Consider the following 24,538-nt stretch of genomic DNA (forward strand, 5'->3'; position numbering starts at 1 on the left):
ACCGTCCCTCCCCTATTTCCCCCCAACTGACCCCAGTGTGTAGTGCTCCCCTCCCTTTGTCCATGTGCTCTCATCGTTCAACACCCGCCTATGAGTGAGAACATGCGGTGTTTGATCTTTTTAAGTGTTGTTGAATTCTGTTTGCTAGTATTTTTTGTTGAGAATTTTTGCATCAATGTTCATCAGTGATATTGGCTTGTAGTTTTACCTTTTTCATGTGTCTTGGTCTGGTTTTGGTATCAGGGTAACACTGGCCTCATAGAACAAGTTTGAAGCATTCCCTTCTCCTCTGTTTTTTGGAGTAGTTTGAGTGGGATTGGTATTAGTTCTTCTTTAAATGTTTGGTAAAACTCGGCGGTAAAGTCATCAGGTCCTGGGCTTTTCTTTGCCATGAAACTTTTATTACAACTTTGATCTTATTACTTGTGTTTGGTCTGTTCAGGTTTTGAAATTCATCATGGTTCAATCTTGGTGGGCTGTATGTGTCTAGGAGTTTATCCAGTTTTCTTCTAGATTTTCCAATTTATTGGAATATAATTGCTCAGAGTAGTCTCCAGTGATCCTTTGAGTTTCTTTGGTATTGGTCGTAATATCTCCTTTTTCATCTCTGATTTTATTTATTTGGGTCTTCTCTCTTTTTTTCTTAGTTTGGCTAAAGGTTTGTCAATTTTATCTTTTCAAAAATAACTTTTTATTTTGTTGATCTTTTGTATTATTTTCTTCATTTCAACTCTTTTCTGCTGTGATCTTCTTTCTTTTCTTAATTTTAGGTTTGATTTGCTCTTGCTTTTCTAGTTCTTTAAGAGTCATCATTAATTTGTTTATTTAAGTTTTTATAATTTTTTAATGTAGGTGCTTGATATGGTTTCAAGATGAGATCCAAATCTCATCTTGCATTGTAGCTCCCATGATTCTCACATTTTGCAGGCGGGAGCCAGTAGGAAATAATTGAATCATGGGTGCAGTTTCACCCATACTGTTCTCACGGTAATGAATAAGTTTCACAAGATCTGATGGTTTCATAAGGCATTTCCCTTTTCACTTGGCTCTCGTTTTCTCTTGTCTGCTGCCATGTAATATGTGCCTTCCACCGTGATTGTGAGGCCTCCTCAGCCACGTGGAATTTTAAGTTCATCAAACCTCTTTTTCTTTATAAATTACTCACTGTCAGGTGTGTCTTTATCAGCAGCATGAAAACAGACTAATACAGTAAATTGGTATCAGCAGTGGGGTACTGCTGAAAAGATATCCAAAAATGTGGAAGTGACTTTGGAACTAGGTAACAGGCAGAGGCTGGAACAGTTTGTAGGACTCAGAAGAAAACAGGAAAATATGGGAAAGTTTGGAACTCCCTAGAGATTTGTTGAAGGGCTTTGACAAAAAACACTCATAATGAAAGGGACAATGAAATCCAGGCTGAGTTGGTCTCAGATGAAGATGAGAAACTTCTTGGGAACTGGAATAATGGTGACTCTTGTTATATTTTAGCGAAAAGATTAGCAGAATTTTGCCCCTGCTCTAGAGATTCATGGAAGTTTGAAGTTAAGAGAGATGATTTAGTTTATCTGGCAGAAGAAATTTCCAAGCAGCAAAGCATTCAAAAGGTGATTTGGATGCTATTAAAGCCATTCAGCTTTAAAAGTAAAACAGCATAAAAGTTCAGAAAACCTGCAGCCTGACACTGCAATAAAAAAGAAAAACCCATTTTCTGAGGAGAGACTGGAACCAGCTACAGAAATTTGCATAAGTAATGAGAAGCCAAATGTTAATCACCAAGACAATAGGGAAAATGTCTCCACAACACATCAGAGACCTTTGTAGCAGCCTCTCTCATCACAGAGTGATGAGAGGCCTATGAGAAAAAAAATAGTTTTGTGGACTGGGCCAAGGGTGCCTTTGCTCTGTGAAGCCCAGGGTCTTGGTGTCCTGTGGCCCAGCTACTCCAGCCATGACTAAAAGGTTCCAAGGTACAGCTCAGGCCATAGCTTCAGGGGTGCTAACCCCAAGCATTGGAAGCTTTCATGTGGTACTGAGCCTGTAGGTACAGAGAAGTCAAGAATTGAGGCTTGAGAACCTCCGCCTAGATTTCAGAGGCTGTGTGAAAACAGCTGGATGTCCAGGCAGAAGTTTGCTGCAGGGGTGGTGAACTCATGGAGAATCTCTGCTAGGGCAGTATGGAAGGGAAATATGGAATCAGAGCTCTTACACAGAGTCCCCACTGGGCACTGTCCTCCAGAACCTAGAATGGTAGATCCACTGAGAGCTTGCACCATGCAACTGGAAAAGCTGAAGACACTCAATGCCAGCCTGTGAAACAGCCAGTAGAGAGGCAAAGCCACAGGAGTATATTTGCCTAAGACCATGTTAACCCACCTCTTGCATCAGTGTGACCTGGATATGAGGTATAGAGTCAAAGGAGATCATTTCAAAACTTTAAGATTTGACCACCCCACTGGATTTTGGACTTGCATGGGGCCTGTAGCCACTTTGTTTTGGTCAATTTCTCCCATTTGAAATGGTTGTATTTATCCAATGCCTGTACTCCCATTTTATCTAGGAAGTAACTAACTTGCTTTTGATTTTACTGACTCATAGATGGAAGGGACTTGACTTGTCTCAGATGAGACTTTAGACTGTGAACTTTTGAGTTAATACTAAAATGAATTAAGCCTTTGGGAAGCTTTTGGGAAGGCATGATTGGTTCTGAAATGTGACGACATGGGGTTGGGAGGGGCCAAGGGTAGAATGTTATGGTTTGTCTGTGTCCCCAGCCAAATCTCATCTTGAATTGTAGTTCCCATGGCTCCCATGCATTGTGGGAGGAACCCAGTGGAAGCTAATTGAATCATGGGCACAGTTTCCCCCACATTGTTCTTGTGGTAGTGAATTAAGTCTCACTAAATCTGATGGTTTTATAAGTAATTTCCCTTTTCATTTGACTCTTATTCTTTCTTGCTTGCTGCTATATAAGACATGCCTTCCACCATGATTGTGAGACCTCTTCAGCCACGTGGAACTGAGTCCATTAAACCTCTTTTTCTTTATAAATTACCCAGTCTCAGGTATGGCTTTATCAGCAGTGTAGAAACAGACTAATACAGTGCTTATACGTGTAAACTTCCCTCTGAGTACTGCTTTTCCTGTATCCAACAGGTTTTGGTATGTTGTGTTTCCATTATCATTTGTTTCAAAAAATGTTTCAATTTCCTTCTTAGTTTCTTCATTGACCCACTGGTCATTAAGGAGTATATTGTTTAATTTGCATGTATTTTTATAGTTTCCAAAATTCCTCTTGTTATTGATTTCTAGTTTTATTCCACTGTAGTCAGAGAAGATACCTTATATAATTTCTATTTTTTTGAATGTTTCAAGAGTTGTTTTGTGACTTAACATATGGTCTATTTTTGAGAATGATCCATGTGCTGAGGAGAAGAATGTGTATTCTGTAGCCATTGCATGATATGTGTTAGGTCCATTTGGTTTGTGGTGCAGATTAAGTCTGATGTTTCTTGTTGATTTTTTTGTCTGGACGATCTGTCCAATGCTGAAAGTGGAGTGAGTGTTGACATCTCTAGCGGTTATTTTATCAGGGCCTATCTCTCATTTTAGCTCTAATAATATTTGTTTTATATATTTAGGTGCTCCATTGTTCTCTGCATATGTATTTACAAGTGTTATATCCTCTGGCTGAATTGACCCTTTTATCATTATGTAGTGACCTTTTTTACAGTTTTTGTCTTGAAGTCTATTTTGTCTAAGTATAGCTACTCCTGCATTTATTTGGTTTCCATTTTCATGGAATCTCTTTTTCCATCCCTTTTATTAGCCTATGTGTGTCTTTATAGGATGAAGTGTGTTTCTATAGGTGATTGACATTGGGTCTTTTTTTTTTTTTTNTTTTAATCTATTCAGCAACTCCATATCTTTTGATTGGAAAACAGTCCATTTACATTTAATGTTATTATTGATAAGTAAGGACTTACTCTTGGCATTTTGTTATTTATTTTCTGGTTGTTTTGTGGTCTTGTCTTTTTTTTCCCCTTCCTTCTTGTCTTCCTTTTCATGCAGGTAAAATTTTAACTGATGGCATGTTTTAGTTACTTACTTCTTATTTTTTGTGTATCTGTGTATGTTTTCTGATTTAAAGTTACCATGAGGATTGCATACCCCATTAATTTAAATGGATGGCAATTTGACACTGATTGCACAAACAAGCAAAGAAAAGTAATTAAGACTCTACATTTTAACTTCATCCTCTCACTTTTTAATGTTTTGTTGTTTATATTTACATCTTATTGTATGGTCTATGTATGTCTTAAAAAGTTGCAGTGATTATTTCTGATTGGTTCATCTTTTAGTCTATCTACTCAAGATATGAGTAGTTTCTATACCACAATTACAGTATTATAGCATTTTGGGTTATGTTTTGTCCTTACTATTACCAGTAAGTTTTGTACCCTGAGATGATTTTTTTATTGCTCATTAACATTCTTTTCTCTTAGATTGAAATATTTCCTTCAGCATTTCTTATAGAACAGATCTGGTGTTTATGAAATCTCTCAGCTTTTATCTGGTAAAGCATTTTTCCCTCATGCAATATTATTTTTACATTTTTATTTTTTCCTCTGCATAGAAAGCGTTGGTAATATGAATAATTTTTTTCTGTGTTTCCTAGTAATCCTGAGATAAAGGGACATAGTTGAACTTTAAGTGTTTGAAGTTAAAAAGTGTCCCATAGCAAGACTGAATTACTAAATAGAAAACTATGTTGGTCTTCTATGAATGGCAAGAGGCCATGTCTTGGTGGGGAATATATGGTTATAAAAAGAGGTAGTGATTTTGAGTAGAAAGGCAAGGCAAATTTGATAGAACTCTTTCAAATGTAGGTTCTGGAAAAGGAAAAATGGGCAATTAGTTATGCTTTGTGTTAAAGTTAGTATTTACCATGCTGTTTTGTTTTGCTTTTATAAGGTTTTCTTGTGCCACAAACCTGGCTTTCCAAACATTTTTCTTATTTTCTGCCCTCAGTTATCCAAGAGGAAAACCTTGATGGATAAAGTATATTCTTTATCTTGGTATCTCTTTATCTTGGTATCTCTTCAAGAATACAGAGAATTGTCTCTGACCTTCCTCATTCCACTTCTGAATCTTATTGGAAATTTATGACACCTGTCACAGGGGAAAGATAAAAACCCAAATGGGCCATAATGATGACTTTGGGCACACTCAGGAATGTAGATGTGCCCCTAGGAATTTTATCAAGAACCACAACTTCGACTAAGTTGGACCTAGCTCCAATAGAAAATGAGAAACAATAAAATATAACGCCCACATATCTTTAAAGAGCTACAAACAATATTTGCTCCAAGCAATAATTCAATCTAGGCAGGTAGCATTTGCTTTGCTACATCTTATGAGCTTGATAGGGTGATTAGACATTTTAATTCCTTTTCTGCTGGATGTTTAAATTCATTGCCTGTTCACAAACATTTCCTTTTACCTTACTGCTGGCCTGCTTGGGGCTCAAGCTCAGAATTGTAATTTGAGGATTATGAGAATAAGGCTGATCAATGTTACTTTTCAGATGCTTTTCTGGATATCTTACTCGAGCTTTTCTCAGATGAGGCCAGGGATGGGAGTGAGATATTTTGCTGTTAAGATGAAACAAAGAAAGGCGGGAAAGTGAGCGGAATGGAAGAATACATCTAGCCGTAGTCTGTCCCTTGCACTGCTACTGTTTTCCCTTTCAAAGAAAGATAGTGTAAATCAAGCTTCCTTTTGCTAATAAAATTATGATAGTTTGGCACATGCTGTGCATCGTGCTTTATCATGATAAAGAAACAGGTAGCTTTAAATGAAAGCATTTGATGATTTGTCAGGCTTTTGGCGGTTGATCAGCCCCATTGTGAAAGGATAGTAATATCGCTGCTATGCTGAGGCTGCTTAAAGAATATGAAATGTGGATCATGGCACTGAGGTAGTTGACGGTAAATCAGATTTGATTTCCCCTCTGAGAGCACAAAATGAACCTTGTCGTTATCAGGAAGAGAAATGAAATCTTTAAATATTTCTCAATGTTTTGTCATCTCTGCCTGTCGGCGTGATTTAACATAAAATCCCCCCAAAGTAGGAAGTGCAGGTATTATTTCATTTCATTTCAAAGATAAACTTCACAGTTTTCCCTATAAATTACTTGAAAAGCCCCCAATTTGCAATTGTGGAGTTACCTTAAGATCAATTACATTTTAAAATAAAATAGTATTAGTAAAAAATGGGCTTTGTGTTTTGTCCCCTGCTGATAGCCTGGCAGTCCCTAAACACAGTGATATCCTAGTGTTTATGGGAAAATATCAGAAGGGCTAAGAGAAGTTGCTTATAAATAGGTTGAGTTACCTGTGCTGCCAAAACAGCTTGTTTATAGAACTTTTGACTGCACATTTCTTATATGACCTGTGGTTACCTATTTTCAGGTTTTAAATTCCTGCTTGCTTTTCTTACCTTTGTCCCTTATTCTGCTTGGTTAATGGTAATGAGACTTTGCAGACAGTTCCAAAATTTCTATTACCCCAAGATCTAAAATGCCATTTTAAAGAAAAGATACTCTTTTTTTCTTTTTATTATAAGCATATGAATAATGCATGCTCACTGCAGAAAAAAATAAAGATATCAACAACAACAAACATCGCCCATGACCCAGAGAGAAACACTGCTAACATTTTTGTTTATGTTCCTATGGACTTAATACATGAATATATTTTATTTAACATTGGATCATGCATTCTCAATTATGGAGTGTTAGAGAATGAAACCTTGCAAATTTCTGTTTTTTGGTCTCAGGGTTAAAAACTGAATATTTTAATGAGTTTATTTGCAAGTCCTGTTCAGTATTTATTGCAGGGAGGAGTAGCTTTTTTTTTTTTTTTTCATTTTCACTAAAGAAAGAATAAGAGATATGAACTGCCAAGTACAAGTAAGGTATTTGGGTTACGGCTGAAGAAAATTTGCTTGATATTATTAGTTACTGAAACAAATATGTTATTTTTTTAAATTATTCTTTAAGTTCTGGGATACATGTGCAGAATGTGCAGGATTGTTACATAGATATACACATGCCATGGTGGTTTGCTGCACCCACCCACCCGTCGTCAACATTAGGTATTTCTCCAAATGCTATCCCTCCCCTAGCTCCCCACTCCCCTACAGGCCCTGGTGTGTGATGTTCCCCTCCCTGTGTCCATGTGTTCTCATTGTTCAACTCCCAATTTTGAGTGAGAACACGTGGTGTTTGGTTTTCTGTTCTTGTGTTAGTTTACTGAGAATGATGGTTTCCAGCTTCATCTATGTCCCTGCAAAGGACATGAACTCATCCTTTTTTAGGGCTGCATAGAATTCCATGGTGTATATGTGTCACACTTTCTTTATCCAGTCTATCATTGATGAGCATTTGTGTTGGTTCCAAGTCTTTGCTATTGTGAACAGTGCCACAATAAACATACATGTGCATGTGTCTTTATAGTAGAATGATTTATAATCTTTTGGGTATATACCCAGTAATGGGATTGCTGGGTCAAATGGTATTTTTAGTTCTAGATCCTTGAGGAATCGCCACACTGTCTTCCATAATCGTTGAACTAATTTATACTCCCACCAACAGTGTAAAAGTGTGGAACAAATATGTTATTGATCTTTAAGACTTCAGCACTTCCAGCATTGAGCCAGGGAGCAATTATCCTATTTGTTGACTGGCTGACTGACTTGACCAAATGATAAGCACCAGAGGCTCTTCCTAAATCCTCAATTAGTGTGGAGACAGGTTAAGTCAAACAGACAAACTTCTCAATGAATTACAGCCCATGACAATATTGTAGATAAAGAATTAAAAAACAGTAGATAGCAAAATAGTAAATTCTGAGAAAGGCTAAAATTAATTAATGCTTTATTTCTGTCCTATATTTTTCTATCTTCCATATACTCTCTTTGGAATGAATCAGGTATTGAAATCCTTATAGAAAGTTTGAGTTCAGGCTGAGTGAAATATTCCAGAGTGTCACATGCATTAACATTTTCCACTCCTAATAAGGTAGTAAATTAGATTCTATTTTTATGTCCACATTACAGATAGAGTAGCAGAGTGAGGTTTGTTGGTTCAATAGTTAGCATCTACTATGTTTAGGAACGGCACTGCATACTGGGATATGGCAGTGATTTCACGGAAAAAATCCTAGCCATCCTGGAGTTTGTATTCTAGTAGCTAGGCAACCAATGAGATGAAGAGATGTATTGAATGTAAGAAGGTAGTGAGTATTGTGGTGAAAAATAAAGAGGAAAGGGCTTTAGAGAGTGTTTTGATTTAAGATTTGACTGGCCTCAAATCTAGGTATTTTCTCTTCAAATCCTGTGCTACTCTGATTATAGTAAGGTATCAAGAACAAGAGATTTTCATCTGAAGATACTGCCTAAGATGGATTCATAGGAAAGAATAATTTATGTGGTTCATAAATTATTCTTGAGATAAGTAATAAATCTGAATAACTGTCATGGAAAGAAGAGGGATTGGAGTATCATCACAACTAAGGAAACCAGAGGAGTTGTTTTCAAATAAATAAAAGCAAGCAGTGCTATTTGGCCCCTGTTGAAAGGCCACAGTTGGCATCAATCAGCTTTGGATTCCTGTTTACTTCTAGCATTGTGTCCACAAGCCTGTGGAGTACTCAAAACACCAAAGACCAGCAGATGTTTTTGACATATTTATTTTGTCGAAAAGTCAACATGTATTATTTTTCATCCTGTGAATGTGTCCTCACCTTCTGCACTCTGCCCTAGTTTTTCAACCCTTCCTCAAATCCTCCCTTCTAATTTAGCCAAGCTTGGAAGAAATTTTCTTCTGGAGAATGTGTCTCAGGTGGAGTGCACTGACCACTGAATGGACCACAGTAAAGCTATCTATATGAGTTACTGCAATTTTAAGAGAAAAAGCATTTTAGAAATACTGGGGTGAAGAAGGAATGTTAGTAGAATGCTGAACCAGAAGATGATCTTGTCTGAAGTAGTTTGTCTCTAAGTGTTTCAGTCAGTGTTCAGCCTGAGAAGCAGAACTACTAGAATGGATGGCTGGATAGATAGATAGATAGATAGATAGATAGAAGATAGCTAGAAAGCTAGAAAGCTAGATGGGCTGGAAGAAAAGAAAGGGAGGGAGTAAGAGAAGAGGAAGAGAGATTTATTACAAGGAATTGGCTTACTGGACTGTGACAGCTGGTTGAGTAAGTCTGAAATCCACTGGGCAGGCGATAAGGGAAGGAAGCTTGTGGGTAAGCTCCAATATATAGGTATGAGTGGAAGCTACTTTCCACAGGCAGAATTTCTTCTCGCTCAGTACAACATCAGCCTTGCTTTTAAGTTTTTCTAGCCCATTTAATCATGCCCATTTAGATCACCCTACATAATCTACCATACTCAAAGTCAACTGGCTAGGAGCTTTAATTACAGATGCAAGGTTCCTTCATAGCAACACCTAGGATGGTGTCTGAATAACTGGACAGTGTAGCCTAGATAAGTTGGCACATCAAAAACAAAACAAAAACAGGTAAATCACCTTGTAAATGTGATTTTTGAGAATCTTAATTGGGATATGTATTGCAAAGCCCTGAAATATATAACTTTCCCTTTAAGGCTTCTAACTTAAAACAATTTTTTGTTGTTGTTGTTTCAATGTGAAAAGCACACTTTTGTCTTTTCAGCTGTCAATACTTGTCAAGACCATAAGAAATGTATTTTTAAATGTGATGATTAATGTCAGTGCAGTGTTTCTGCTATGTCTTTCAAATTCATTTCATATTAAAAATAAAGCAAGATGAAACAGATTATCTGTTAGTCAAATGCAGAGTTTTTGCCCACTGAAGAACAAACTGCATTGCCTCCCTCTTTTTGGCAAGCAAATTCTAATTTGTTTATTATTGGTGGCAGGAGTTAGATAGTGTATCCAGCCCCAGTGGATATGATCAGTGAAAACCAGTCATGGAAATCTTTTTGCTAGTAACTGGACCAGGAATGGTCATATGACTCAGTTTTGGCTAAGGGTAAATGGAGATTGAATGGAGGCTTTTTAGAAGGATTTAGAATCTCTGTAACAGAGGCATCCCTACAAGAGAGAGGCATAGAAGAAGGCAGCTCTTTTTCCCCTGCTCTATTCCTGCTTGGGAAGACTTTAGAACGATCTTGTAATGCTTGAAGTTCTGCAGACAATATGTGACTATAAAAGGAGACGTTATTGGCACTTTGGATAACAGCGCAAAAAGAGCCATGTTCTAATGATACCATGGAACTATTGAACTAATTTGCATATTTCACTCTCAGACTTTCCAAATATGGACCATACTGTAGTGCCAGAAAATAAGGAAATGCTCAAAAAAACCCTACAATGGTAGAGGTATGTCAAAGAGACACAGAAACCAACTGAAAAAGCTGTCGATGGCTAAAACGGAAAAAAAAAATTGTACAACAAAACAAATGAGGCAGTATTGGGCTACAATGCTAAATATCTGTAAATACCCATGAGCCCATAATGATACAAATGACTGAATAAAAAAACAAATGGGGGAAGATAAACGAGTTTCTTCTGCAGAGGAATTTCAAAGAAATTCCCCAAGAAGTGGAGGAAAACCCCTACTCCTTAAGTATTGATTGTGCACACAGTAGCCTCTTTCCAAAGAGTAGAGTATGGAAAGGAGTTGAAGAGAGTAACTTTTCGGTGGAAAAGCTTAGTGTATTTGTTTTCTATTGGTGCTGTAACAAGTGATCACAAACTTAATGATGCAAAACAATAAAACTTTATTACCTTACAGTTTTGGGATTAGAAGTCTTAACACTGGACTAACATCAAGGTCTTAACGGGGATGTGGACGGGGCTGCATTCCTTTTGTGGGGTTCCAGGGGAGAATCAGTTTCCTTGCCTTCTTTAGCTTCTAGAGGCTCGCCAAATTCCTTGGCTCATGGTCACCTTTCTCTACCTCGAAAGCCATAAAGCAACAGGTACTGTTCTCCCATCACATCACTTGGGTCTGCTCCCTTCATCTGCTTTCTCCTCTTCCTCTGACTCTCTTTCTTATTGATTGCATTGGGCCTACCCAGTTAATTTGGGATAAGTTTCCTATTGGAAGGTCCATTGATTAGAAAGCGTAATTCCATTAATAGTCTTAATTTCCCTTTGTCATGTAACCTGACATATTACAGGTTCCAGGGATTAGGGCATAGACACATTTGGTGGGGGGCTAGTATTCTGTCTACTACATCTGGCTAGCATTGCCTCAGCAACAGAAGTAAGTGATGCTGATAAATCATGTACACTTGATTGGTGATGAGAAAGGTACATTACTTCTGTGATGTTCCCCCCACCCCCAACCAACCATATCCAAGTGTAATTATGAGAAAAATGTTAATATTAAGCACATCTCCATTGAGGGACATTCAGTAAAATAACTGAATAATAGAACTCCAAACTGTCAAGGGTCATTGTGGTAGGAATGTGAATGACTTCTAGAAGCTGGACAAGGTAAGGAAATAGATTCTCCCCTAGAGCCTCCAGAAAGGACCAAGCCCTCCTGACACATTGATTTCAGCCAAGTTAGACCTGTATTGAACTTACGGCCTACAGAACTGGGAGATAATAAATTTAGATGATTTTAAGCCACTGAGTTTGTGGTAATATTTTACTGCAGCAAAAGAAAACTAGTACTGTCATCAAAAACAAGAAAAGTCTGAGAAACTGTCACAGCCAAGGGAAGTCTAAGGAGACTTGACAACTGAATGTAATGTGGTATCTTGGTTGGGATCTGGGAACAGAAGAAAGAACATTAAGTAAAAATTAAGGAAATCGGTATAGATTGTGGATATTAACTAATAATAATGTATCAATATTAATTCATTAATTGTGCCAAATGTGTGGTGTTAATAATAGGGAATGCAGTGTGTGAGGTACATGGGAGCTTTTTGTGCTGATTTGCAATTTTTCTGTAAATCTAAAACTATTCTAAAATAAAACATTTAATAAAGAGCAAAATAAAAAGTAGAGTCTTAATATATAAACCACCATTAAAATGGTGTCCCATTGTGGTAGGTGAAAATATCCAAATGCCCAATGGGTGATCCAGGTAATACTTTATTAAGAATCTACCATGTGCAGGGGTACTGTAGATTCATAAAATGAATCTTTCAGGGACCCTCCTCTCAAGAAACCTAAGTTCTAGTTGAGATGATAATACATTTGTGAGTTGCTATAATAGTGAGAAAAGGCATAAAAGCCATGAGTCTAAAGCTCAAAGGACATTTGAATAAGAAAATGAACTTCCACTTGGGGACTTTGTGAAGGAGGCAGTATTTGTATTCTGCCTTGAAGTATAACCAGAGCTTGTACGTGCATACTTGAAGACGAAGAAGAAGACTGACAAGCCAAAAGTATTACAACAAAGCCCTAGGAAAAGAGGATGTTAGCAGAAGTATGTTGACTTGAAGTGCCTTGAATGCCTGAATTATATCTGTCTTGTTCATCATTACATCCTCTTTGCTTCCAACACAGCAGGCATCAATTGCTTCACAAATATAGGTTGATTACTGGAAGGAAAAATAGATGGGAAATAGGTTGTGAAGATCTTCAGTGCCATATTAATGAGTTTAGTCACTTAAAGTTTTTAAGCAAAACAACATGATTTCAGCTGTTCTATGGAAAGATTAATCTGGCAAAACAAAAGCAGTTTACATGGAAAGGGAGAGGAAGGAAAATATTAAACTTGTACAAGTGAGAAATTATAGTAATCTTATTTATTTGCTAAAATAATCAGTAGGCTCTTTTTATTAAAAATTTGATTTTTGTTTATATCAAATTAACACCTTATAAAAATCAGTGATTTATAATGAAAAATACCAGTCTCCTGTTCAAGCAGAACAACCCCGGTGTCTCCATATTAGAGATGGCAGCTTTCAACTCTTTTAACCATTTATTCTAATATTTACGTCCTTATTTTTAAGTTTCAAACATATATGACTAGTTCTTGTTTTTGAAATTTTAGGTGCTATTTTTTGAATCTACTCTGAAAAATGAGCATTTCACTTTCTCACACTAACTCATAATTCCTTATACTCACTCCCATAATTCCTTTTCCACATTTGACTAGTATAGGTATAATAATCATTTTTGCTAATCAGTATTTGGTGTTTACAAATTTATTATAGATAATGGCTAGACCAATAGCTAAGCCACATGGTCTACTATGATTATCACAGTTTCTTTTTTATATAACTTTTCATTTTCGTTGAAGGTAATTGCTTTGTTTTTTGTTTACTTAGTTTTCTATAGCCCTTTCAATGTGGTTAAGCGCACTATGACATCTAATGCACCAAATTAGAGCAAATATTTTCTAAGATTGTTCTCAGGATAATACATTATTATAAGACACATTGTCTTTGAAATTCTAACTGCCTTTTAAAGAAATGAACACTTTTGTTTCTTTGATTTCACATTTTCCTCTATACTCTCTGGTTTTCCTGAAGTATGTTCTGCAAGGAACTTACTCTGGTATTTGGAAGGTAATAGTCTTAAAAGATTATATGTCTATATACTATTGTTCAAATTAATATATTAGATGGATATAGAAGTGTAGTTTGAAATTATTTTTTCCTGAGAATTTTGAAGCTTTCCAGTTATCTTCCAGTGCCTAGTGGCATGCCTTTTTGATTTCTGATCTTTTCTATGTAGAATATTTGTTATCCTTGGAAGTTTTGAGGTTTAAAAACAACCCATGATGTTCTGAAACCTCACTCTGTGTGCCTTGGTGTGGGTACTTGATATGGTTTGGGTCTGTGTCCCCACCACATCTCATGTTCAATTGTAATCCCCAGTGTTGGAGGTGAGGCCTGTTGGGAGGCAATCATATCATGTGGGTGGATCCTTCATGAATGGTTTAGCACCATTCCTTTAATTCTATTCTCGTGGTAGTAAGTGAGTAAGTTATTGTGCGATTTGGTTTGTTTAAAAGTGTGTAGCACCTCCCCTGCCCTCTCTTGCTCCTGTCCCAGCCATGTAAGACGTGCCTGTTTCCGCTTTACCTTCTGCCATGATTGTAAGTTTCCTGAGGCCTCCCCAAGAAGCAGATACTGTCATGCTTCCTTTACAGCCTGCAGAACCATGAGCCAATTAAACCTCTTTTTATTTAAATAAGTTATTCAGTCTCAAGAATTTCTGTACAGAAGTATGAGAACAGATTAATATAACACTTCTTCCTTATTTTTCATGTAGTTACATTTTTGTTCTGTTTTTCTGACAGTTGTTCCCTCCAGTTTTAATTACCAATACTTCAAGTGAATACAAGTATTATATACTCTTAATCCTCTTATTTTCTGAAGATTTTAAAAAAATAATTTCTGTTCTCATTTCATGAATATAATCGTTCCTTTCTGAGAATATTAATTAGAGGTTTGGGGAAGAAGTTTTTACTCAGAGCCCTTCTCATTTATTTATTTAGTCTTTCATGTCCTTGAAGGTCTAATGATACTTGACTTCTATTTAGTGTGATTTAAGGTTGAGTCATTCTGATTTATGCTTGGCTTAGACATCTCTATAGGATTAATAGACAGCATTCCCAGTATTTTGCACAGGAACCCTCATGTGTCAACTGTATAAGTCTTTTATTTCAGGCCAACTTGGGGAAAATTCTTCTACTCTCCAATATTCTGCCCAGGGAGCATAAATCCAGCTGCTCTTTTCTATGAACCAATTAGGGGAACTTGGATTGACAGGGTTCTTCACCCTTCATTTTGTAAACTTTCACTTAATTCTCCTGTTTTAGGTTGGTGTCTTATATTGTATTAGCCGTTGTTGTGCAAGGTCTTACAGAGATTATGACCTCTCAGATTCAATTCCTACAAAAATTAAGCCTCACCCCTGTTGGGATGGAAAGCAGTAGAGGAAAAATCTTAGGCTAGAAATTGCCCATTGCATAGTTCCATAATCTCTTATCTGAAACTCTTTGAGCCAGACATTTTTGAAGATTCAGATTTTTTTAGATTTTAGAAAATAATATGGTGCATAACTAATATAAAGTTGGTCTTTGAACAATGAGTCAGGGGTGCTGAATCCCAAACACTAGAAAATCCACGACATAACTCTGACTCCCCCAAAACCCTATTATTGACCGGAAGCCTTCCTGATAAGATAAACAGTCAATTGACGCATATTTTGTATGTCGTCATGGTAGTCTTATAAGAAGGTAAGCTAGGGAAAAGAAAATGTTAAGACAATCATAAGGAAGAAAAAATATATTTATAGTACTTTACTGTATTTATCAAGGCTCTAAGTTTACATTGCCTGTTTAGAAGATGAATCACCTGTCTGAAATGGGGGGTGGGGTGGCAGTTGAAGCTAAAAACCTCAATCCATGGTACATATCAAGCAATTCAACTTTTTCTTGTAATGTCATGCCTTTCTTTGCTTCTTGGGAGAGCCTCCAGAATCACTAGTGGCACTTTGAATGGGTCTCATGGTGTAATTCAAGGTTTATGGTATTGCACTAAACACAATGAAAAATACTCAAGAACCAAGAGAGATTACTTTTTACTGTGATAAGCAATTTACTGGAGAGAGAAACTGCTCATGCAGAGATGATTAGCATCACATGGTGTTTTAAGCAGATACTTGCAACACTTGAGCTCACTGCGACAGCAACAGGAGGTGACTAGAAATTATTACAGTAATATAGCATTACTACCGTTAATTTTATTCAGTTGTGTTTTAATACTGCAACTTTATGTTTGTTTACATATCTCTTGATTGCAAATGGAATCCTGTACAGCCTGTAAGCATGTGTGTAAGTTTTGATACATTTTACCTTTTTATAGTAGATTTGTGTGTACTTTATGGTAGTAAATGACAAAGTAGACTCCTATCTACATATATTTTGTGCATTCATGAGATACATTACTTTTCATTAATTTTTGATATTTCTAGGTCATGGGGGTTCATCTGTGAGTCTTTTCAGATTGTCAAAATTCTCCAAAAAAATTTTTAATATATTTATTGAAAAAAATCTACATATAATTGGACCTGCACAGCTCAAACCCGTATTATTCACGGGTCAGCTGTATTACCTAGTGAACCTGTGGTAACTTCCTTAATCAAACACACATTGAATTTTCTGCAGTGGAACATTAATATTTATACTAAGAGGGGTGAATCAAGACTATAATTATCTTCATATATTTTCATTCATATTTTGTCAGCAAATTTTTGGATATAGTAAAATTTTGCTGCCAAATAAAAGTTTTAAAACATTTTGGGTTTTTCAGAAATTTTGTATTTAGGAGCTGCGGGAAAGGAATGATTGAATCTCCCTCTGTCCTTCAAAGGTTAATAATGCCTCCAATTCTCCAACTTTTCTGGAATTTTCTTGTACCACTTGCATCTCCCTTTGCAAGGTTAGAGTTGTCTTTTTCTGCCCTGTCGAATCTGACACCACTTGTCCATCTGCTGTCTATCTTCCAAAATATGACTGATATTTATTTTCTTCTTTTGTATCTTCTGCCTTAATGTTTGAACATGTATGTCTTTACCTATTTTATTACTTAATGGACTTCTTAGTGGAACTTCAGGAATGAGCAGAGATAATTGGATGTGTCCAATGCCATAATTAACCATAATTCACCTGCCAAGGGTTCACCAGAACCCCGAGATCTAGAAAAAAATGGTTTGCTGAGTTAATAGAATTCTATATTCTACAGTCACATCTCAGTTAAGAGGAGTGAGTTGCAGGGCAAAGGTAAAGGACAATGATTTCGTAAGCTTTTACCATCTGAAGCCCTTAAGAAATAGAATGTCTATTTTGGAGGTAGCCACAGGCTCATTAACAGCCTGGCTGTAGTGGGGTGAATGTTTCTCTTCAAAAACCTCCCACCCCAAGACTCATATGTTCACATCCTAATATCCAGAACTATATGGCAAAATGTGTGATTACTTTAAAGGTTTGGGTTTTTTTTGTTTTGTTTTGTTTTGAAATGGAGTCTTGCTCTGTTGCCCAGATTGGAGTACAGTAGTGTGATCTTGGCTCACTGCAAACCTCCAGGGTTCAAGTGATTATCCTGCCTCACCCTCCTGAGCATCTAGAATTACAGGCACCCACCACCCAGCCAGTCTAATTTTGTATATTTTTAGTAGAGATGGTGTTTCATTTTGTTGGCCAGGCTGGACTTGAACTCCTGGCCTCAAGTGATCTGCCTGACTTGGTCTCTCAAAGTGCTGGGATTACAGGCGTGAGCCACTGTGCCCGACCAAGTTAAAGGTCTTGAGAGGAGGATTTACCGTAGATTATTCTATGTGGGTTATACATGAGGAAGTTTGGAGTTAGGCCAAGAGAGAAGGTACTGTGAAGACAGAGTGGAGAGATGAAACAACACACCAAGGATTCCCTACAGTTACCAGAAGCTGAAGCGGCAAGAAATGCATGAGCCTGTGGAGCCTCTAGAGGGAGTGCAGCCCTGCCCACACATTGATTCTGGCTTATAGAACCAAGAGAAAATAAATGTCTCTTGTTTTAAGCCACTCAATTTGTAGTAATGTCTTACAGCAGTCCTACAAAACAAATACATGAGTCATGTCACGTTGTTTTGTCTTTTGTGAGTGAGCACAAACTCTCTTTGTGTAAGATAAACCTGTGAATTATTTTTAAAATTTATTTATTTATTATTTTCGAGATGGAGTCTCACTCTGTCGCCCAGGCTGGAGTGCAGTGGCACAATCTCAGCTCACTGTAACCTCCACGTCCCAGGTTCAAGTGATCCTCCTGCCTCAGCCTCCTGAGTAGATGGTGCTAGAGGTTCATGCCACCACACTTGGTGAATTTTTATATTTTTAGTAGAAATGGGGTTTCACCATGTTGGCCAGGATGGTGTCAATTTCCTAACCTTTTGATCCACCTGCCTGTGCCTCCCAGAGTACTGGAATTACAGGCGTGAGCCACCACACTCAGCCATTTATTTTTCATTTATTTTATTTTACTTTAAGTTCTGGGATACATGTGCAAAAAGTGTGGGCTTTTTAAATAGGTACACATGTGCTATGATGGTTTGCTGCACCTGTCAACCCATCATGTATGTTTTAAGCCCCACATGCATTAGATATTTGTCCTAGTGTTCTCCCTTCTTTTGGCCCTCACCCCCTGACAGGCCTCAGAGTGAATGTGTGATGTTTCCTTCCCTGTGTCCATGTGTTCTCATTGTTCAACTCCCACTTATAAGTGAGAACATGCAGTGTTTGGTTTTCTGTTCCTGTGCTAGTTTGCTGAGAATGATGGTTTTCAGCTTCATCCATGTCCCTGCAAAGAATATGAAGTCATTCTTTTTTTTATAGATACATAGTATTCCATGGTGTATATGTGCCATATTTTCTTTATCCAGTCTATCATTGATGAGCATTTGGATTGGTTGCAAGTCTTTGCTATTGTAAATAGTGCTTCAATAAACATACATGTGCATGTGTCTTTATAGTAGAGTGATATATAATCCTTTGGGTATATACAGTCAGTAATATTATTGTTAATCAAATGGTATTTCTGGTTCTAGACCCTTGAGGAATTGCCACACTGTCTTCAACAATGGCTGAAATAATCTACACTCCCACCAACAGTGTAAAAGTGTTCCCATTTCTCCACAGCCTCACTAGCATCTGTTGTTTCCTGACTTTTTAATAATTGCTATTCTAACTGGCATGAGATGGTATCTGATTGTGGTTTTGATTTGCATTTCTCTAATGACCAGTGATGATGAGCTTTTTTTCATATGTTTGTTTTCACACAAATGTCTTCTTTTGAGAAGTATCTGTTCATATCCCTTGCCCACTTTTTGAGGAGGTTATTTGTTTTTTTCTTGTAAATTTGTTTAAGTTCCTTGTAGATTCTGGATACTAGACCTTTGTCAGATGAATAGATTGCAAAAATTGATTCCCATTCTCTAGGTTGCCTGTTCACCTGATGATGTTTTCACAATTGCTACACAGATAATAAAATACTTCAGAATACAACTTACAAGGAATGTGAAGGACCTCTTCAAGTAGAACTGCAAACCACTGCCCAAGGACATAAGAGAGCACACAAACAAGGAAAACATCTCATGCTCATGGATAGGAAGAATCAATATTGTGAAAATGGCCATACTGCCCAAAGTAATTTATAGATTCAATGCCGTTTCCATCAAGCTACCATTGACTTGCTTTACACAATTAGAAAAAAAAAAAAACTTTAAATTTTATATGGAACCAAAAAAGAGCCCATATAGCCAAGACAATGCTTAGCAAAAACAGCAAACCTGGAGGCATCATGATACCAGACTTCAAACTATACTACAAGGCTACAGTAACCAAAATAGCGTGGTGTTGTTACTGAAACAGATATATAGACGAATGGAACAGAACAGAGGCCTCGGAAATAACACCACAATCTACAACTATCTGATCTTTGACAAACCTGAGAAAAACAAGTAATGGGTAAAGGATTCCCTGTTTAATAAATGGTTCTGGGAAAACTGGCTAGCTGTATGCAGAAAACTGAAACTGGACCTCCTCCTTACTCTTTATACAAAAATTAACTCAAGATGGATTAAAGACTTAAATGTAAAACCTAAAACAATAAAAACCTTAGAAGAAGACCTAGGCAGTACCATTCAGGACATAAGCATGGGCAAAGACTTCATGACTAAAACACCAAAAGTAATTGCATCAAAAGCCAAAATAGACAAATAGGATCTAATTGAACTAAAGAACTTCTGCCTAGCAAAAGAAACTATCATCAGTCTGTGAATTAACTTATATATAATATAGAGAAATTAGTTCTTCTTTGTGGGCCTTAATTTTAAATATTGAAAATTGGGGATGGTAGTCAATGATTTTAAATGCCTCTAAAATATCATAATACTTAATGCAAGTATTAGTGGTGAGGAAACTAGTCTCTCTCTACATATGCATATATCTATACGTCATTCATATAATGAATATGTGAAGAAATCCCAAGTGGAACTAATAACATTATTGCTACATTCGGGCGCATTTAAAAAGAAAGCATTTTTCTTGCTTTTTCTTTTGTAATAGGTATTTAGATGTGTTTATATATAAAAGCAAAAATATATCTTATATGGGTGACTTGCTTGATTTGTTAGGAATACTTTAAGCTTACTTTTTTGGTACAGAACTTTTGGTATACCTACACTAGTCTACTTTGCAGATGTTTACATTAATCTTAGAAAGAGATTATGTAAAAATCAAATTAATACTTCTTTTAATCTTCATTTTTGTTGCCTTGATGGTTGTCTATCTTCTCTATAAGGCTTTTCTTAATTTAAAATTTAATGGTTGGCTGATTCAATCACAGAAATTTTTAAATGTTCATGAAAAACACATTTAACCTTATTGCCATAGTTCAAGGACCTTTCTTCTTCTTGCATAATATGTTATCTCAACAGCCTTGGGCCTTATTCCTTTTTATGTTCCCAAGGGTTTTTTCTTTTCTTTTTCTTTTAAAACACCATTTAAACAGTACTTTCTCATCCTATCTGAGACCACAGAGCATACTCACTATTTTCTCCAACTTTGTTTCTAATGTAATGTTCAAATGCCAATTTAGGTATAACTAATGCTTGTAACGCACTCACTATGTGACATATACTTTTTCAAGTTCATCACTTTTATTAAATACTTTTTAGAGAGGTATATTATCATTTCCTCTCCACTTCATAGATAAGAATGAGACACCAAGGGGTTAAATAATGCACGTAGAGTCACATAATATTGAATAGGAGAGCTAGGATTCCAAGCCCAGCAGTGTACCTCGAAAGCCCTGCTCTGAACCACTAACCCACAATAGTTCTTATTGTCTGAGGGACTGTCTACTTTTAATGGATATTGACCTGCTGTGCTAATGGAATTGAACATCAAGACCTGAAAATCTTGGCAGGATTCTCCTGCATAAGAGGTTGTTTGGAAGTTTTCTCTTTAGTCATTGAGTAATTGTGCTTTATGTGTATGGGTGTGTATTCAAAATAGAGAAAATGTTAATCCTACAAGCTCTCCTTGTTTTCTGACATCATGGAAATCTGCAAACAAATCAAGCACCAACAGATCTGAGTTTTCCAAGATATAAGAATTACCACATTTCTATCTTGCCTCTCCACTCATCCTTCACTCAGGTTTTGCAGTGCCTTACTGAATGCTCCCAAGGCTTCATGGAAGTCCAGGTTAAGAACAGGCCAGTTTTTTCATCTTTCTAGTTTTCACCTCAACTAGAGGAGGTGCCATTCCCATGACAGGGGTGAGCTGCCCTGAATGTGATGTTTCTAGGGAGAAAGGTTTTAAAGAAAAGCAAATTTGCTGTTAATGCCAGTAAGTGTTCTGCAAATAGGGGTTGTCAAGCTTCAGATCAAGTTTGTTTTGCTGTGGACTATTGAGCCTTTGAAGTCTGTGGCCTGAGTGAAGCTGGAAGCTGGTAGCTCCTCTTCTTAAGTGACCACCTCTCATGTGCTTACCTGGACATGAAGTGATCAAAATCAGAAGCTGCCTCTGCCTTCAGAGAGAAGAGAAACTGGGCAAAGGACAGAGAATTAATGCAGGCAAAGTGAGATCTTACATCTTTGAGGGACTTTTATTTTACTGGGCCTGAAAGAAAAGAACACGAAGAAAACTGTGCTTCGAAAATCATATCACAGAACCTTTTGCACATTTGCTCTGCTTTTGAATCTGACAGTGGAATGGAAGAAATGGGACACGATTATGGCTATCCAAGATTTAATAGTACAAGTACTTTCCCATGTTGGTCAGAAATTTATTTTCATGATTAATTCAGCTTTTATTTTTGCCAAGTGCCCAAAGCCCCCATTATTCCTTTACCAGTTAGCCACTTAATGACATCGATTGAGTACCTACTGTGAACACATCCTTGAAGGACACTAAAGAAGTTGTCTGGTGTTTATGTTGCTCCCAAACTATGGGAAACTGTCTTAGGCTAAGGGGTATGTTCACATTCTTTTTGCATTATTTTGTTTTGTTTTTTGTTTTTGAGATAGAGTCTCGCTCTGTCATCCAGACTGGAGTGCAGTGGTGCTCACTGCAACATCCGCCTCCTGGGTTCAAGTGATTCTCCTGCCTCAGCCTCCCCAGTAGCTGGGACTGTGTGCATGCCACCACGCCCAGCTAACTTTTGTATTTTTAGTAGTGATGGGGTTTCACCATTTTGGCCAGGATGGTCTCAGTCTCTTGACCTTGTGATCCACCGGCCTTGGCCTCCCAAAGTGCTGGTGGCGGGAGCCACCGTGCCCAGCCTGCATTCTTAAATATGTCTAAAGCCCTAACACCTGTCTTTCCTTGGGGTGTTCACTCACATCTATGTAATAAGTGAAATAACAGGTGCATAAAAATGAAGCTATGTTATGATCAATCTTATGACACTGTGTATGATGTTACCATAAATATGTGTTTTATACCTCATTATTCGTAGTTTCTAGGGACTAGGAAATACCTATGCTAAGGAAGACAGACATTAAACAATTAAGGGACATTTAAAAAATCCAAATTAGTAAACACTTCTCTGGCACCCACTGTCTGCCAAATATCATGCTAAATTCTGGACATGTAAAAATAAATATGTCCCTCCCTCACAGAGGTCATTATCTACCAAAGAAGCTCACATGCTAGTTTTGTATGAACTAATTCTAGTATCTTCATAATAGTGTCCTTATTATTTTGTATTTCAATAGCTTTTGGGGTACATGTGGTTTTTGTAACATGGATGAATTAGATAGTGGTGGATTCTGAGATTTTAGTGCACCTGTCACCAAAGTCATGTACATTGTGGTTAATGTGTAGTTTTTTTAATCCCTAGCCCTCCTCCCACCCTCCTCCTTGTGTGTCTCTCGAGTTTTATGTCACTCTATGCCTTTATGTACTCGTAGCTTGGCTCCCACTTATAAGTGAGAACACACGATTTTTTGTTTTCCACTCCCATGTTACTTCATTTAGAATAATGGTCTCCGGCTCCATCCAAGTTGCTGCAAACGACATTATGTCATTCCTTTGAATGGCTGAGTAGTGTTCCATGGTATATATATACCACATATTCTTTATCCACTCATCATAACTGTCTTTATTAAAGCAATTTTGCCACATGCAAGGATAGGGATATTGTTGTATAACAATAAAGGGTAAAAATAAAAATAGTGGGATCCAAAAGACACCAAGGGCACTCTACCTCCCTGTGACATCTGCCATCTTGCTGGCTAACTTGCACTGATGTGTATGTGGCTGGCTTTGAGTCCTTTTCTCTTGCTTTCTCACAAGATTTGAACCATGTTCTTAGAGAGGCTGCCCTTCTAGCCACATCCTGACCTTGAATGAAGGCTTTGTAATGAGCTGAATTCCCTGCTCTTGCCTCTAAAACAATCTCAAGGTCCTTTGATGAAGAACACAGTCCTCATTGTTGCAAGTCCCACAAATGATTTCATGTTTTTTAAATGACCAACGAAAAGCTGGAAACTTCTCAGTAGCCCTTGGTGGTCCTGTGGCCTTTCCTTTAGCTAGATTCTCATAGGGGAGAGAGGATCTGGGTTGTATCTACTAACAGAACTTATGCTAAGTTTACTTCAGAGGTGTACCTAAGGTGTGGTCCACAGCTAACTACTTGGAATTGCAACTCTTATTCATTGAGGCAAGAACAAGAAATCAAACTCTTTTGATGATACTTGGTGGAAAGTCAATTCACCCAGGAAAACTCATCGACAAACCAACTACTCTCAGATTAAGGAAGTGGAAAAGAAACTACAAAGCTTCCATACAGCATAGACTATGGAAGTTTCCAAGTATCTCATATTGCACCAGAGTCTGTAAGATGATTGGAACAACCCTGCATACATAGGCATAAAACAATATTCTTCTGAACATGCCACAAAATACTTTGGTTTAAATATTTGTTAGGGGCAGATAATGTGAACAGGAAGCTGATGTGTTTCAGGATGTTTGCTTATTGCAAACATGCATTTAAATCAACATTCCCACCCAGAATTGACTAAGTTTATGGGTTTGGGTGCATTTTGCTTATAGTATTTGAAAGTTAATAAAAAATTACATTGTCAAAAAGAGATGAAATTTCATACACGTGGACTATCCATTCCAAGACCTGCTTCTAACACAGGAAAAGTGTTTGTGAGCTCTTTTGGTGTGGTAGAAATACAATTATAATCCAGAACTCTGCACTTTGATTCCAAAAGAAAAATATCCTAAGCTCTGCTACTTGGAAATAACTTCTTGTATAGTTCCATGTGTCAGATCTTCTTCAATTATACAGCTGTGGCAGATTATACCTTAGTTCTCCAGAGATTCTATACAGGTTTTGCTGTACAAACAGACTTGCCACAGAGACTGCAATTACCCTGCCTTTTGAGATTTATAGCATATTACTCAATTTTAAGAAATATAAGCAATTTTCAAATATTTTAAGTATTTACTATTTCACATGCAATT

The 24,538-nt window shown here is 37.1% G+C and overlaps 1 long non-coding RNA gene across 1 annotated transcript in view; it reads right to left on the reverse strand.

Moving 5' to 3' along the window:
* Window positions 1-24,538, reverse strand: part of LOC119467544 — a 123,989-nt gene that overhangs the window by 64,035 nt on the left and 35,416 nt on the right. The window contains exon 2 of the long non-coding RNA XR_005196081.1: window positions 15,602-15,703. This is a non-coding gene — a long non-coding RNA (uncharacterized LOC119467544). The remainder of the gene's footprint in view (window positions 1-15,601; window positions 15,704-24,538) is intronic.

Source organism: Cebus imitator, unplaced genomic scaffold (genome assembly GCF_001604975.1).
Source record: "Cebus imitator isolate Cc_AM_T3 unplaced genomic scaffold, Cebus_imitator-1.0 Scaffold303, whole genome shotgun sequence".
In the NCBI taxonomy this organism is placed as follows: Eukaryota; Metazoa; Chordata; class Mammalia; order Primates; family Cebidae; genus Cebus; species Cebus imitator.